Source organism: Vicugna pacos, chromosome 2 (assembly GCF_048564905.1).
Source record: "Vicugna pacos chromosome 2, VicPac4, whole genome shotgun sequence".
Taxonomy (NCBI): Eukaryota; Metazoa; Chordata; class Mammalia; order Artiodactyla; family Camelidae; genus Vicugna; species Vicugna pacos.
The window spans coordinates 47,865,593-47,882,016 of record NC_132988.1 but is presented as its reverse complement, the minus strand read 5'-3'; the positions used below and the strand labels follow the sequence as shown (position 1 = coordinate 47,882,016).

The 16,424-nt window shown below is 41.0% G+C and overlaps 1 long non-coding RNA gene across 2 annotated transcripts in view; it reads left to right on the top strand.

Moving 5' to 3' along the window:
* The first annotated feature begins 289 nt into the window (after positions 1–289).
* LOC140686192 (uncharacterized) overlaps positions 290–16,424 on the top strand; it is a 79,010-nt gene continuing 62,875 nt past the window's right edge. The window contains exons 1-2 of one of the 2 annotated variants that reach the window (XR_012059816.1): positions 290–372; positions 3,544–3,832. This is a non-coding gene — a long non-coding RNA (uncharacterized lncRNA). Of the gene's footprint in view, positions 373–808; positions 929–3,543; positions 3,833–16,424 lie in introns of those variants that run through there. The other variant, XR_012059815.1, reaches the window with a different exon arrangement.

Genomic DNA, 16,424 nt, shown 5'->3' with positions numbered 1-16,424 from the left:
CCGCATCTGCCGCACCTGCTCCCGGAGCTGCCTCAGCTCCTGCTCCTTCCTCTTCAGCTCACAGTCACACTGCACCTTCCGGCTAATTCGCAACTGTCGGAGGAGGTTGTGGAGAGGACGTGACCACGGCTTGACCTGTGACCTGAGCCTGGACAACTGGAGACTCCTCACTCCCACCCCGTCCTCGAGATGTACGTTCCGCCCACGGTTCCCACAGCCGGAGCCATTTCAGTGATGCAACCCTGACAGAGCAACGGGTTGCTGAAGCCATCTGGATGGTACTATACATACATTAAGGCCACTATACAAACTTAAGATTCTGGCGGATGGGTGCGGAGAGCTATCCACTTGTGGCCTCCAGAGATAAGCCTGGTAAGTACGTTCCCTCGCTTTTTGGAACCGCCGCCTACCCATCTGGAGTGACTGCTCTTTCTTCCCTCTCTCCTTGTCCTCGGTATGGCGAAGCCAGGCTGCAAACCAGCAGCAACCGGTTGCAGTCGCTTTAATGCAGGGGATCCTTAAACAGGAAAGGCACACTCAGGACCCTCAGAGCCACCGGCCAGCAAAAGTAAGTCCGACCCTACACCAGTGGAGAAAAAGAATAGGCCCTTCTCCGTGCAAGTATGGAGGGCAAGTTATGGAAGGCGTGCCATCCTCGGCCGCCCCCCGAACCCAAGGCCGGGTCCTCTACCTGCTGCCACGCCTGGCCCGAGTCACACAGCCCCTCGTTCTGTTCCTCGAGCCCCTCTTGCGGAGCCTAAGCAGTAACAGGCTTTTCTCCTCGCGCACCACACCCAGGCGCGGAGCAGGGCGGGAAAGGAAAGCCGCTCTTCCAAAACTGCGGTTCTCAGGCAGGAGCGGGCATCAGCGTCACCTGGGGGACTTGTTAAGCCCGACTGCAGAGCCCACCTCCAGAGTTTCTGATAAAGTAGGTCCAGGCTGGGGCCCCAGAGTTTGCGTTTCTAGCGGGCTCCCACATGTTGCTGGTGTGCTGTTGCAGGGATCACACTTTGAGAACCACTTATGTAAACACTACCCTGGCTTCTTGTGCCTTCCCATCTTCCTGCTTTCAGATTCTGAGCAGCCTTCATTGGCAGGAAGTGACCGAGGGCGCTTTAACTCCTCCCTGTGCCAGTTCTATCATATTGGAAATTTTAGGGAAGTGATACGACTTGGTTTGGTTGAATGGTTTAAGAATGCACAGGGTCTGAGGAGAGAGCTAGGTTCGAGTCTTGCTCCTGCTGTTTGCAAACTGATCTCAACCAGTCAAGTGCTTTGCACAGTGCCCCAAGTACAGTGTGGCCTTAATCTTTGTTAGTTATTAGCATTATTGTGGGGAAATTTTTTCAGATAAGATCTGCTTCCCTCAGCCTCTCTTCATTGTGCACTCATTTAAACTGTCCATCCGTCCTGTTGGAGTCAGGCAACTAAATAGCCTTTGAAGACTCTCAGGTGATTCCAATGTACAAGGTTTCAGAACCGCCAGGTAGGTGACCATTTCCCATCTCCACAGGTAAAGAAACCCCCTGCCGTCACCTCCCCTTGAATGCCCACCACAATACAGAACATCAGGAACTAGGGCCCAGAGGGTCATTAAACCTCTCCAGTCCTCTCTGGAACACACCCTGTTGACCTCAAAGGGAGTCTCTAAAATGCTTCTGCTGCCCTCATTCTGCATTGAGAGCCCAGGGTTTCCAAGTGGGATTAGTGCCACCGAGAGCAAGCCCCTCCAATCAAGTGCAGAAAGCCCAGGAAATCCCACACTGCACCCTCTTCCCCAATGCATCCCCTTCACCTCAAAGGAGCAGAACTCGCCATTTCCTGGACCCAGGGTGACACACCCACTGGGCTAAACTAGACTGAGCTGAGCACCAGCCGTGGTTGCACTGGCAAGTTTAAGAGTCCAGAAGCAGGAAAGAAAATAGAGAAACACCGTGTAAGCCAGGACAAAACCAGAGTCAGGGAGGTGGAAACTAGGTAATGATAAAGCCCCCCAGCCACTGCTTGGAGTCAAAGCCCTTTCCTCATGAGGTTCCATGATGCCTTCTCAAACCAGGAAGGTGTTGGAAGAAGCAGGATTTCCTTCATTTTTCTGCAAACCAACCTAAAAGGGCTGGAGTCTACCTAAGCATTGCTTCCTTAACTTTAATTACATCCCCCTCTTTTCCCTTAGTGATAGTTGTTAAACCAGAAAATACTTCAGAAATCAAAAAGTCAGATTTTCTCATTCTACTAAAAAGGGAAACGACTCAGTCACGCACAATAAGTGTCAAAGCCAGAAATAAATCCAAGTGTTTTAATTCCAAGTTAATTTTTTCTACTGTACCATATTTCCTCACTCCATCTCCACCATCTCTAATCTATTCATTTCTCAGCCAGCCTAGCCTAGCCAAAGAATGAATTCTTACCCAGCTTTAGCCAATCTCAGAAAGCCTGATTTCCCAGAACAACTCTTTGAGACCCACTTTCTTTCTCTTGGACAGTCTCGGGTTTTCAAAGAGAAAGAGAGAGAGAAGAAAAGAAAGAAATAGGAGTTGTGAAGAAATTACGTAAGAGGAAGTTCACAGGAGTGGCTGATTAATGTCATCCTTCCTTATGAATCCCAAGGGTCTTCAGTGTGGCGACCCAGGCTCCCAGAGCCAGCCTAGTTGCTCACTAATTCTCAGCCTTTGCTCCACATTAGAAATGCATGGGGAGGTTTTAAAACTCCACATGCCGGGATGGAGGGTGGCAGGGCACAGAGTATGACTCAGTGGTAGAGTGTGTGCCTAGCATGCACAAGATGCACAAGGTCCTGGATTCAATCCCCAAGACCTCCATTTAAACAAACAAACAAACAATCTAATTACCTCCCCCACTACAAAAAAATTTTTAAAAAAACCTCCCCATACCCAGACCAATTAAATCAGGATTTCTGAGTAGGAAACCCAGACGGCAGGCTTGTTAAGGTTTCCCAGGTGATTCAATGTGTAGAATCACTGCTCTAACAAGCCATATGTTAGTTCCTCTCCCAGACTCTAAGGCTGATCAGCTGGGGGATAAGCTTTCTGGGTGGGAGTCAGCTGGGTATTAGAGAGGGCAGTTCTTTGGCAGCAATGTAAAAAATTCAATTTAAGCAGCCACTCAGAAAGGCATAAAGTCACACTTTAATTTTAAAATAAAGCCTCTGACTTTATTGGGTCAACCTTTGCTGCACTTCCAAATTTTTTTCTCTTTTTCTGTTTCATACAATTGTAGAGCTAAAGCCATAATGCTAATGGAATCAATACTGATCATCGTTAGAGGTAGATATCACACCTTTTCTTAACAGTCTTCAGCTGAGGGGGAGGGATATACCTCGTGGAGAGCTCATGCTTAGCATACACGAGGTCCTGGGTTCAATCCCCTGTACCTCCACTAAAAGAATTGTTTTTAATTAAAATAAAAAGTCTTCAGTGAACCTGTGGAGCTGGAAAAAAAAAAAAACAAAAAAACTGTTTGCTCCCTTCATCTGTCTGCTAAACTGCTTGCCTGATCCATTGGTTCTTCTTTCTACTCCTCCAGACCAGCACTCCTATGAAGCCTCACCTAAAGGACGACCTGCATGGAAGAAATCTTGGAAAGCTTTATAGGAGAAGCACTTGCCTGGTCAGCGTTTATCTATTCCACTCAAGAGAAGAATTGCTTGAGTGTTATCAGCTGGGTAAGACCTGGATCACAGAAACGAGTTAGGAAGGCAGCTCACAGGGAAGAGAAAACACAGAGGTGGGAAACCATAACACATGTTTGGAAGCCCATGATACTACGCTGAAACAACTTAAATATACGGCTGCGCATTTCTCTTTGATTCCAGGTAAGCAAACTGGACTGTGTTTTAGATGTGTCTGAATGAATGAGTTCAGAGAGGCAGCAGGTGTAAGGAAAGATAGCAGGACCTGAAGTAGTGTTCAAACCTGATCTGTCGCTAACTAGCCCTAATCTATGTCCTCACGGGCAGTTTTTAAATCTTCCTTCGCTTCAGCTTACTCACCTGTAATATTAATAATAATAATACCTGCCTCACGGGGTTGTTTTAAAGATTAGTGTTTTTGTATATAAGTACCTAGTATGGTGAGTGAGAATAGTGGACCTTCAATAAATAATTATGGCAACAGGAAGAATCACCATAGCAATCGTATCCACAGCCACAGTGGTCATTATTGGAACATCAACAGAGAAATAATTAGCTTATACACCAAACCAAAAGCTCTCACTTTATTGTCTTCTGTTTTTAGGTTTTTTATTTTGTGAAAGCTTGAGTAATATTCATAAGTGTGGAACTGAAGTTTACAGTTATAAACAAAATTTCTTTAAGGAATGTCCTTTTAATTTCTGGTTTTAAGGTACTAGAATGATAGGAAGTTTAAGACAACATTTTTCAGTCCCTGAATCAGTGAGACCACATTGATCAAGTGGTCTCTGGTGTTTAAAGCAATGAGGAAAAAAGAGATCCATTCTATAATACAGTGTACAGAAGTAGAGAAATGAGTATAAAATGAAAGAATATGAAATCAAGAGAAACTTCTTGCCAAATATATGAAGAAATAACTCATTCTTTAGCAGAGTGTCTAGTAAGGAAAATAATGACCGAGTGCAACTGGGTAAAAAGGTTTATGAAACCTTCCTCCTGTGGGTTGTGAGTCTATCAGACAAAATATCAACAAACACATAGATTACTTTCTAGATCAAATAAAAGTGTTAAATAGTTATGTGGCCTTAAGAATGTTTCTTAATCTCTCTGAGCATCAGGGTTTTTTTTTTATCAGTAAAGTTGGAATAATAATAATGAGAGATTATTGTCATATATGTGAAATTAATAGCCAGTGGTGCATGGAAAGCACTTAATGTAGTGCCTCCATCACTTTGTTGTTGTCGTCTATTATTTTTATCTCAGCTGCTAGGATTAAAATGATTTAGTTGAAAGATTTGAAGACTTATCAGGAAATAATGACCCGGCTAATTTTCAATACCTGAACCTGTCACAGGATTAAAATTTCAGATAGATTACAGGCTCCTGGGGTCCTCACTTCTTAGTTTGTTCAGTAGGAATTCTAAACTTAAAGTACTTAACAGGAGTTCTGGGTTTAATCAGGCAAGGCTAATTATGGTAAGGGATGATACCTGATCACTTTTTATGATTTTTTTTCCTGCAAAATTTTGATCAGAAAGCTGTGTAACAAAGAGTTTTCAATGTCTAACAATGGGAGATCTTTCCTAATTAATCACCAAACTTGCCTTATCATATCCCCGAACAACATTTGGGGAGAAGTTAAGGGACAGAAGCACACAGATGTGTACGCTAGAATGCAGTTTGCCTGTCAGGGCACTCATCCTTAAGCAGTGACCACAGCAGAATTTGCAAAGGGCATGGTAAGCCTTTCTGTCTTATTCACTTATTGGCTGAATATTTCCTAAGCATTTAGGAGTGACCAGCTGCTATAAGAAGCAACCTCAATATACACAAAATGTTATGATAAATCACAGAGAAAAAAATGTGACAAGGAGTGTGTATATGTCCATGAATGACTTAAAAATTGTGCTGAACACTGGAATTTGACACAACATTGTAAAATGATTATAAATCAATAAAAAATGTTAAAAAAAAAGAAGCAACCTCAAAATTTCTTTGGTTTTATACTATCTGATTTAGTTCTTAGGCACAAAGTCAAATCAGACATTCCTGATCTGATCCTGAGCAGCTTTCATCCAAGCAATGATGAAATCCCAGCTATTTCCATGGGTGACTTGCCATGTCCTAGGGTCTTTTGAGTCCTCTGCTCAATGTTTTACACTCCGCCAGACAACAAGCAAGAAGATACCTCAGAAAGTTGAGTTCCTGACAACTCAGCTCCACTTCAACTCAGAATAGATTCACATCACTTCTGTCCCCAGTGCATTAGCAAGAACTAGTTACATGGCCTCACTTAGATGCCAGGGAAGCTGAGGGAAGTAGACAGCCACTTCTCAGAAACAAGTCTACACTGTGGAAGGGAGGGGTATGATGCTGTCCTTCTCAGCCAGCCATTGCTGCCGTAAGCACCCAAATGCTGTGGATAGATCAATTTAAAAAAATTAAATCCTTCTTGTCACGGAGCTTACAGTCTAGTTTATCTTTAATTAGCAGCTCTCTCCTAATGGCTCAGTGTGCTGAATTGCCTTTCATCAGCTTTACCCTCATCCCTGTCTACACTGTGGAACTACGTGTCCCAGAATCCCTTTCCAGTATTGTTCAAGGTTACAGCCTGCCAATGAGACAGTCACAAAGATTTTAAAGAGAAGAAGCCATTTCTATCAGTAGCAGCTGTTTGCAGGCAGATGAGATCACTGTTGGCAGCGCTCTTTGGCTTTCAGTGCTTCTCCCAGGAATCACCTGCTATAAGCAGGCAGCTGAGATCATCAACAGAAGCTTCCAGTGGCTCCAGCCATCCTCCTGAGAATAGCCCACTTGAGTTCTCTGTGCAACTAGGATCACTGATAGTGACCCTCCAGCAAAACTACACTTTCAAATTTGCTGAATAATAACCTTCCAGACTTTCTCTCCCACAGTAGTAATTCCAATGTTCTGGATTAATTTTATTCCTACACAAAATACTAAGTGATTTCTGTTTTCTGACAAAACCTGAACACACTCAAGATTAAAAAGTTTAGTGCATTTATTCAGTAATTCAAGAACTATTCTTCATGCCTGATACATGCCAGGGTCTGTGCTAGATGGCAGAGAATACAATTTTTGAGGCCTAATAGATAAACTTCTGCCTTCATTGTGCTTATTTGTAATAATCTCACTGAGAATCACATTTTGTTATTCTTTTTTTAACAACTTATTTTAGAATTTCACATTTTTATTTTCATTTATTTTTTATTTTTTTGGAGGTGAGGGCATAATTAGGTTTTTATTTATTTATTCTAATGGAGGTCTTATGCTTGCCAGGCATGCACTCTACCACTGAGCTATACCCTCCTGCAAGAAACATGTTCTAAAATATAATAAACAAATCAATTCTGACAAGTGCTTTAAAGAAAAACCTTAGGGTGCTAAGAGAGATGACTTTTTTCAAGAGAGGTAAAAGTTGAGATGAGGGAACTCCCACCACAGTCATCAAATTAGAAAGAAAATCAAGAGTAGCTCAATACTAGGTTACTAGTCAAAAGAAATTTGGCAGAATCCTTGGAAGAATATGACTAATCAGATGTCTTTAGTGCCTCTGAGTCGTAATGATGAGATATATCACAACTCGGGCCACAATTTGTTAAGGTCACAATATCATCCAGGGGCAAGAAACCCTACTTTTTATGCAGTAGGAAAAAATATTTTATATTATGTGTATGGATTTTATCTTTGTGGATATTATCACAAGAATTTCAGATATCAGTAAAATAAGAATAATTGGTTATAAATACAACTTTAATATATGTAACTGTTGGAATTTTAGAGTAAAATTCATTAGAGAAGGATTAAATAAAACAAAGTAGACAATCCTGATCAAGAAAAGATGATGTTGTAGGGGGAGGGTATAGCTCAGTGGTAAGAGTGCATGCCTAGCATGCACAGGGTCCTGGGTTCAATCCCCAGTACCTCCATTGAAAAAATAAGAATAAGAAAATAATTTTTTAAAGAGGAGAGATGATATTTATAGTCTTCCTACACATTAATTCCATTTGTCAGTCAACAACTAAAATGCTTATTCATTTTATGTTTTATAAACTAGATTAGAGAAAGAACATCAACATTCATTGTTGGGTTGTGTACTAATTACATAAAAATTGGAAAATATAATTATGTGTTCTTTTTCTTGCAGTATTAATACTAATGTTAACATAGTTAACAACAATTAATTAATATTCTATTAGTAGCTTAGAAAAAGAAAAAAAGTTGTGAATAGGTAACTATAACACTCCAACCTAACCACACCTAGAACATTTAAAATGTTTATAAAAATCTGCTTGGTTCTTTACATCTCTTGTACCTCCAGAGATAGGCCTTTTAATTTACCTGTTTGCAGTCTTTGAATGCAATCAAGGAGATCTTTGTAACTTCTGTCCAGTAGTTCAAAGCTCAACATCTGGCCAGTCTAGCTGCCTTGACATATGTATGATGTTATTGCCCAGAACCAGAGTCCAGCCTTGTTCTTTGTAAACAAGCTTTAGCATATATTTATCATTCAAAAAATATTTATTGAGTACCTTATGTATGTTAGTCCCTGGAGATATAACTGAAGAGGACTTTGATGATCCCTATCCTTACAGAGCTGGGAGTGGGAGCAGGGGTGGGGGAGGAGATGGAGGTACCAGGAGGAAGTGGAACAGCCATTAAAGGAAGTACAGGGGCAACTAACCCAAACTTGACAGATCTGAGTTTCCCGGAAGCAATGCCTTCTAACCAAGGCCTAAAGGATTCCGAGAAAATTATCTTGGCACAGAAAAGAGAGAAAATATTCTTGAAAGAAAGAACAGCCTTGGGGAAACTCAGAAGTAAGAGAGACCTCAGCAGGTATCCTTTTGGAGGAACTGAGAAGAGTTGAATGTGGCTGGATTTTAAAGTAGTGTTGAGTGATGTGATAGATGAGGTGAGAGAACTAAGAAGGAATCGCTTTTACAGGAAATGGTAGGCCATAAGAGAGAGTCTGGACTTTAAGAACAACTTGGAGCCTTTGAAGGGTGTAAACTAGGGGAACAGCAGGATCAGTTTTGCATTTTGAGTATTTCATTCTGGCCACCATGTGGAGAAAGGAAAGGAAGGGGAGAAAGATGGGAGGAGGAAGAGCAGGAGCCATATAGAAGGCTATTGACATAATTCAAATAAAAACTCTAGGCACTTGAATCTGTAGCAGTGAGTCTTTTACTGAATTTACTGACCACTACATTTGGAATTGGTTTCCTGACTTCCTCCTCACAGTCCTTTCTAGATGTTAAAAGTCCTACTCCAAATTAGTCTCCATAGCTGAATTTCTACTACGTGATACAAAATATACTTGAATGTAATGACTGCCAAGCTGTCCCTCTGCTGATTGCTTAACCACGTGTTTCCCAACCCTGCCATGCTCTGTCGCCTCCTGGGACCTGGACTTCTTGCCTACTGCAGACCTTTCCCTAAGTAACTCCTGCTTAACTACTTCTTATTTTCTGATGCTAAGACCCTTCAGTTGGCTATCATGCCTCTGTAAAACTGTCTGCTCCTCAGGTCTTCACCATGTTTTCCTACTCTCCCCATGACCTAAGCTCCAATTAAAACAGTAGCAAAAGTGTGGACTCTGAGATGCATTGATATAGATCTTAGAACATTGTACCTGCCCCCACCTACAGTCCTGAGACTGAGGTCTGGTGTCATAGAAATCTTCTCAGCCCGAATTTAATAGCTATTTTGACCTGAATAGGCAAATTCATCTTTTAAATATTATGAGAGCAATTACAGATTTACAGATGCATCCATTCATTCATTCAATACTCACTGAAAGTCAGCCCTATGGTGAGAACTTTGCTAACCTCTGAAAAGGATAAAAAATGTTGAATGGCACGTAGTTCTTCCTTCCAAGAAGTTAGCAAGGTGGCTAGGAAGCCAAAGGATATGAACACAGAACGTTTAGCTAGTGATGTAAGATATTAAATTAGCTCAAGACAATAGATATCAATTTAATATGAATGCTTACTATATGCCAGGCTCTGTGCCAAATGCCTGACATGTCCTATACGTTTTAATTATTATAATAATCCTTCAAAGCAGAAGGTATTATTCCAATTTTTCAAATAAGAAAATAAGACTCAGGGAGGTTGGGTAAGTAGTCCAAACTGATACAGATGGCAAGTGGTAAAAGTAGATTCAGTCCCAAGTCTGTTTTACTGCAGGGGATTTGCTTTGTACTCATATGCTATGAATTCTTGTCTTCTAATGCCCATGAATCATTTTATATCCAGTCTAAAACCCATTATGTTCACTTAAAATATGTTCTGGAAAGGATATTGCGGGATGAACAAAGACAAGAATGGCAGGACGCTTTCAACTTTTATGGTAACTCCAGTTAATTTACTGTAGCTGACTGAAATACCGTCTTAAGAGAAGTGATTTTAGCTGAAATAACCTATAAAAGGAGGTTGAGGCTGCAGTTGAGTTCAGTGGGAAAGAACACCATCTTTAATTTGGGATGTCTACCCTGAAGTCAGAATAGAGAAGTGGTGACACTGAGCTGTGCGAGTAGCTGTCCCTGTGCTAGGAATTCCACAAGACCTCAGCCATATATGACTGCCTGATAACAGTGAGGACTCGAATGAGTTTTGACATCATGTATCTGTCCTGAGCTAGCGTCTTACCATTCTAAATTGTCACTGCATTTGTATCCAGCAATCCAGAAAAATAAAAAAAAGAGAGAGAACTATGGGGAAATAATAGACCAAACTGGCATTTCCTAATACGGCAGCCATTTAACTACATGTGGCTTTTGAGCACTTAAAATCTGGCTAGTGTGACTGAGAAACTGAAATTTTTATTTCACTTAATCTTAAGTAATTTAAATTGAAATACTGGAAACTCTATTTGGTTATTGAAAATGTTTAAATATGTTTAAAATAACTTGGATATGTGATGCCACTTTTTAGCCATTACATGTGTTGAAATCTAAAAACAGATCAAGTAATTTCAATGGAAATTAACATTCAAATTCAAATGTGCTATAAGTCTAAAATACTAACTGGATTTTAAAGATTTAGCCCACAAAGAAAGTAAGATATTTAGTAATTATTATTTTGGTTATATGTTGAATATTTTGGATATATTAAGTCAAGTACATATTCAAATCAATTTTACCTGTTTCTTTTTTTTTATGCAATTAACTAGAAAATTTTAAATTCCGTATGAGGCTCACATTTTATTTCTACCAGTCAACGTTGGACCAGACACCACAGAAGATCACAGGGACAGGGGAGGGGAGGGTGGGAATGAAGTCAGTGCTGATTTAATTGTACATTCGGGTAGGTGGTTGTTCTGGATCAGTGTTTCTCCTTTTTGTTGTTGTTGTTATCATTCCCTGAGATGCCTTTTTAGACATTTTTCTAGTTGCCCTTCCCATGAAATTTGACAACCAAAGATACACTGTATTGTGCGTATATACTGTGGCCCTTTTGGAGGGACCACAAACCATTCTAATATCTGAGATGCTCTTGCCCAGGGTGTACTTAATAGCTTGGCCCTTTAAGGGTGATATTGCTTCCACTGAGAATTCATGTGTTATGTGAATTGGGAAGAGCTAAGTGACTAGAGGTCCTAGTGAGGATAAGTGGGGACTTCAGACAGTGTGAAGCAATGACAAATAGGGGGTTATGAGTGAAGTGGGAAAGGAGTAAGTTGAAGAATAGGAGGTAGAGGTACTAGAGTGAGGATCTCATGCGGGGTATAAAGAATTGTGATTAGTGCCCACAATTATCCAACACAGTTTTTCTTTGTCTATACCTTTGCATTACACATTTTTCTAGATAGGTACAAGTTAGGGTAACACCTAATTCACAATAATGTCAATTGTAAAATGAATACAGATCATCAATATGAGAGGTATTGAGTATGTCACTAATATCACTAATGCCTCCCATACAGATGCCAATTCTGTAATTTGAGATGAAATGAGAAATTTATAAAGCATATATAGCATGTGATGGCTTCATTCCTAGGTTTTGGAATCTAACAAAGCAAACACTGCCCCATCATGAGCTCCTTCCTGATTTTGGCCTTCCTCTCATCTTCACTACTCACGTACCTGTCAGAATGTAAAATGAGGAGGTTGTACCCCAAGATGCAGAGAAAAGGTAGAACAGTACAATTTTCTGTAAATGAAGATTCATGTAAGTAAAATGTATTTCCATAGGATCCATCTTATGAGGTGATTTCCTGTCACTTATCTTATGAGGCGAATATGCCACCTCCTAGATATTATCAGACAGTGATTTTCCTAAAGCATATAGAGTATAAGCTTGGAACTTATATGTCAGGAGATAATAACGTAATGATAAACAGACAAGGAAATCTGCATTAAGTCTTGGGTGATCAAAAGAGAGGTGATGAGTAGGTATTTTCCAGGTTTTTCCTGCTACTGTCCAAGGGCACAGGTACCCTAGCCAACTGACAAAGTAGTCATGTTTTCTCAGCAGATCAGTCCTTGTAACTTAATGAGTATCACAGGTTCATGACAATTTAAAAGCATCATTAACTTGTTTTATCCTGACTCGAGCAAATTTCTGATTTGAATTTAGCTGCACAAATAGGCCCTTCTGACCAGAAAGACCCGTCAGCTGATCAGCTGTTTTAAGTTTTCGCACCAGGCAGTAGTGATATTTTTCACTGAAGATTTATTAGCTAGCATTTTAGATTTTAAATAAGTCCATTGGATACACTCAAGATGTAGTATTATAAATCAAAACCCGTAAATTCCTCCCACTTTCTCCTGCTCCTTTATTCCCTACCTACATAACTAGGGGAGGAGGGGGAGGCTCTCACCTAAGCTAAGTCCTGGGAATTTTTGTGAGAATTCTTGCTCTCCTTGGTTTCTGCTTTAAGATTAGTCATCATAGCCTGTCACTTCTCCCATGCAACATGCGTGTGTCACCATGACTACTATCTTCGTCGCTCTTCAATCCTCCCCAACTTCTGTAAAAGTCTCTCTACCACCTACTTATTGTTCCTTCAAATCAATTATTGCCTTCAACAATATCATGTTAACCCCAGCTGTCATGGCTAAAGTGGATTAAGCCAAAAAAGAGAAATTATTGGCTCAAGTAACTAAGAATGGTAAGAGTGGTTCTGGCCTCATGGGTCTGTAGACTCAAACCTCTTGTAAGTTCTCTTTTTCTGTCCCTCACCTCTGGTTTTGTCAGTATATTGGCTCCATTCTCACCTTCTGCTGACAAACTTTCTCCACACGTTGAGTGTGGTGGACATGGAGGTGCACTGGCCAAATTCCCCCTTCCAGAAGGGACTTGCTGCCAACTGCAGGGGTGCATGAGCCAGCAGCCGCCACCTCTCAGCTCCTTTTAGGTCTGTCTCCAGTGTGGAGGGCCACCTTGCTGTAGATCACACCTTTCCCAAAGTAGCACACCGCTGGTCACAAAGTGAGGCTGGCCAGCCACTTGAGGTCCAGAGCTCCCTGCCGGTTGGGCTGGAGCTTTGTCAAACCTGCATCACAATTCCACCTCTCCCTCTGCCCGACAGTATATCTTTTCCTTTCCCTTTACAGGGTTGACCCCTAAGAAACACCTGCACCCCAAACTCCATATCTGTCTGCCTCGAGGGTAGCCAGCCTATAATAGCATGTTTCCTGGCCATAATGACTGGGACTTCCAAAATCCCATCTCCATGATGCCAGAATCAGAGTTCAGCCTCCCCTATCCAGCTCTGGTTAGGACAGTCCTAAGGATGGATTCTGATCGACCCTCCTTGGTCCACACTTCATTCTCAGGAGTAACTACTCATTCTGTGGAGTCTTGGGTTGTGTGACCCCAACCACAACCACATGGAGGGAGAAAGGAAGAGTTATCTCAAGGAACAAAAAGGTTGTCCATTGTAATCTTCCATACATTCAACCGAGGGCTCTTTCTAAAATACAGATCTAAATCTGTTTTTTCTTTGTTTAAACATGATCAACTTTCCCCCATGGCTTTAGCAGAATATTGGTGGAAAACATTCAGAATAACACACAACTCTTTAAGTGACACAGATACAGCAAAACATCCCTCATTTCTGTGGGCCATACTACTTAGGAATGCTTTCTGCCTCAAATGGGGATTGCATTTTGCATAAAAAGATATCCAGAGGAATGCAGTTGCTGCCTTTCGTTCAGCTGTTCTGATGCGTCAGGGCCTGCTGACGTCTTGGCCGTCCTCATGGCTTTTCATTTGTGGCTGCAACATGGCTGCCAAGGTTTTAGCCACCATGACCTCAATTAAGGCAGGACAAAGAGGGGAGGAAGGAGGCACACCAAAGCTTTCCCAAAACCATCCCCCAACACACACACGCTCACACAAACTCCACCAGTTTCTACTAACAGCTTATGGGCCAGAAATGAGTCACACAAAAACCCCTAGCTGCAGGGGAGATGACTGAGAAAGTAAGGAAGATTCTGTAGAAGTCATAAAGGGTTGGAATTTAAGCTAGGTTAGAGGCAAAGTGAGAACAAGAGAGGGTGGTAAGCTGACAATAAAAAGGTGGTAGAATGATAGAATCGTAGATTCCAGTGAGGCAAAGGAGTTGTGGGGACCCAGTGAGTCATGATACCAGAGGAGGAACCTGAAATGGAAGGAGGTGGTAAGCAGAGAGTTAGAAAGCTTGACCTTGACATGGTAGAATTAATTGAAGTTATTTGTCATGACAAGGTATGATTTAAGGACATAAGAGACAGGGGCTCAGTGGAACAGTGAATAGAGGGCAGGAAACAAACCTGGGGACACCTTTGACTTAACAGCTTTTACAGATCAAGCAAGTACCTGCCACCGAGTGGACACTGGATAGATAGATGGGCAATCAACTGACTGACTTCCCCTCAACGTTTATCTGCTATCTTGACATCTCTCCTGAGAATGGAGACCCTCTTGTCAAATAGCTTTTCCCTCTCCAATGTCCTGTGTGTGCCCAGTGTCACCACACTAAAAGTCAAATCATAATCCCTTAGTTTTGAGCACCCCTCCCTCTCTTATGCTCTCTGGTTAGCTAAGTGTATCCATTTCTCTCTACCAGAAATCTGGGAGCTGTCCTTGACTCCCCCTCTTTCTCAATGTCTACATCTTACCAGTTACAAGGTTCAAAAATGTTCTTAGAATTGTCTTTAAATCAGTTGCATTTCTTTACACTAACGATGAATTAACAGAAGAAGTAAAGAAACAATCCCCTTTAATATAGCACCCAAAGTAATAAAATATCTAGGAATAAATCTAACCAAGGAAGTGAAAGACTTATACATGGAAAACTATAAACCATTGATGAAGGAAATTAAAGAAGACTTAAAAAAATGGAAAGATATCCCATGCTCCTGGATTGGAAGAATCAATATTGTTAAAATGGTCACACTGCCCTAGGCAATCTACAGATTTAATGCAATCCCTATCAAATTACCCAGGACATATTTCACAGAACTAGAACAAACAATAATAAAATTTATGTGGAACAACCAATGACCTAGAATTGCCAAAGCATTACTGAAGAAAAAGAATGAGGCTGGAGCAATAACTCTCCCAGACTTCAGACAATAATACAGAGCTACAGTAATCAAGACAGCATGGTGTTGGTACAAAAACAGACATATGGACCAATGGGACAGAATAGAGAGCCCAGAAGTGAACCCACAAACTTTTGGTCAACTAATCTTCGACAAAGGAGGCAAGAATATACAGTGGAATAAAGACAGTCTCTTCAGCAAATGGTGTTGGGAAAACTGGACACCAGCATGTAAAGCAATGAAGCTAGGACACTCCTTTATACCATACACAAAAATAAACTCAAAATGGATCAAAGGCTTAAACATAAGACAAGATACAATAAACCTCCTAGAAGAAAATATAGGCAAAACATTATCTGACATACATCTCAAAAATGTTCTCCTAGGGCAGTCTACACAAGCAATAGAAATAAAAGCAAGAATAAACAAATGCGACCTAATTAAACTTACAAGCTTTTGCACAGCAAAGGAAACCATAAGTAAAACAAAACAACAACCTATGGAATGGCAGAAAATTTTGCCAACGATGAAACCAACAAAGACTTTATCTCCAGAATATATAAGCAGCTCATATGACATAAGAAGAAAAAAACAAACAACCCAATCCAAAAATGGGCAGAAGACCTAAGCAAGCAATTCTCCAAGGAAAGAATACAAATGATCAATAGGCACATGAAAAAATGCTCCATATCACTAATTATCAGAGAAATGCAAATCAAAACTACAATGAGGTATCACCTCACACCAGCCAGAATGGCCATCATTCAAAAGTCCACAAATGACAAATGCTAGAGAGGCTGTGGAGAAAAGGGAACCCTCCTGCACTGCTGGGGAGTGCAGTTTGGTGCAGCCACTGTGGAAAACAGTATGGAGATTCCTCAAAAGACTAGGAATAGACTTAACATAGGACCCAGGAATCCCTCTCCTGGGCATATATCCAGAAGGAACCCTACTTCAAAAAGACACCTGCACCCCAATGTTCATAGCAGCACTATTTACAATAGCCAAGACATGGAAACAGCCTAAATGTCCACCAACAGATGACTGGATAAAGAAGAAGTGGTATATTTATACAATGGAATACTATTCAGCCATAAAAATGACAACATAACACCATTTGCAGCAACATGGATGTTCCTGGAGAATGTCATTCTAAGTGAAGTAAGCCAGAAAAAGAAAGAAAAATACCATATGAGATCGCTCATATGTGGAATCTTT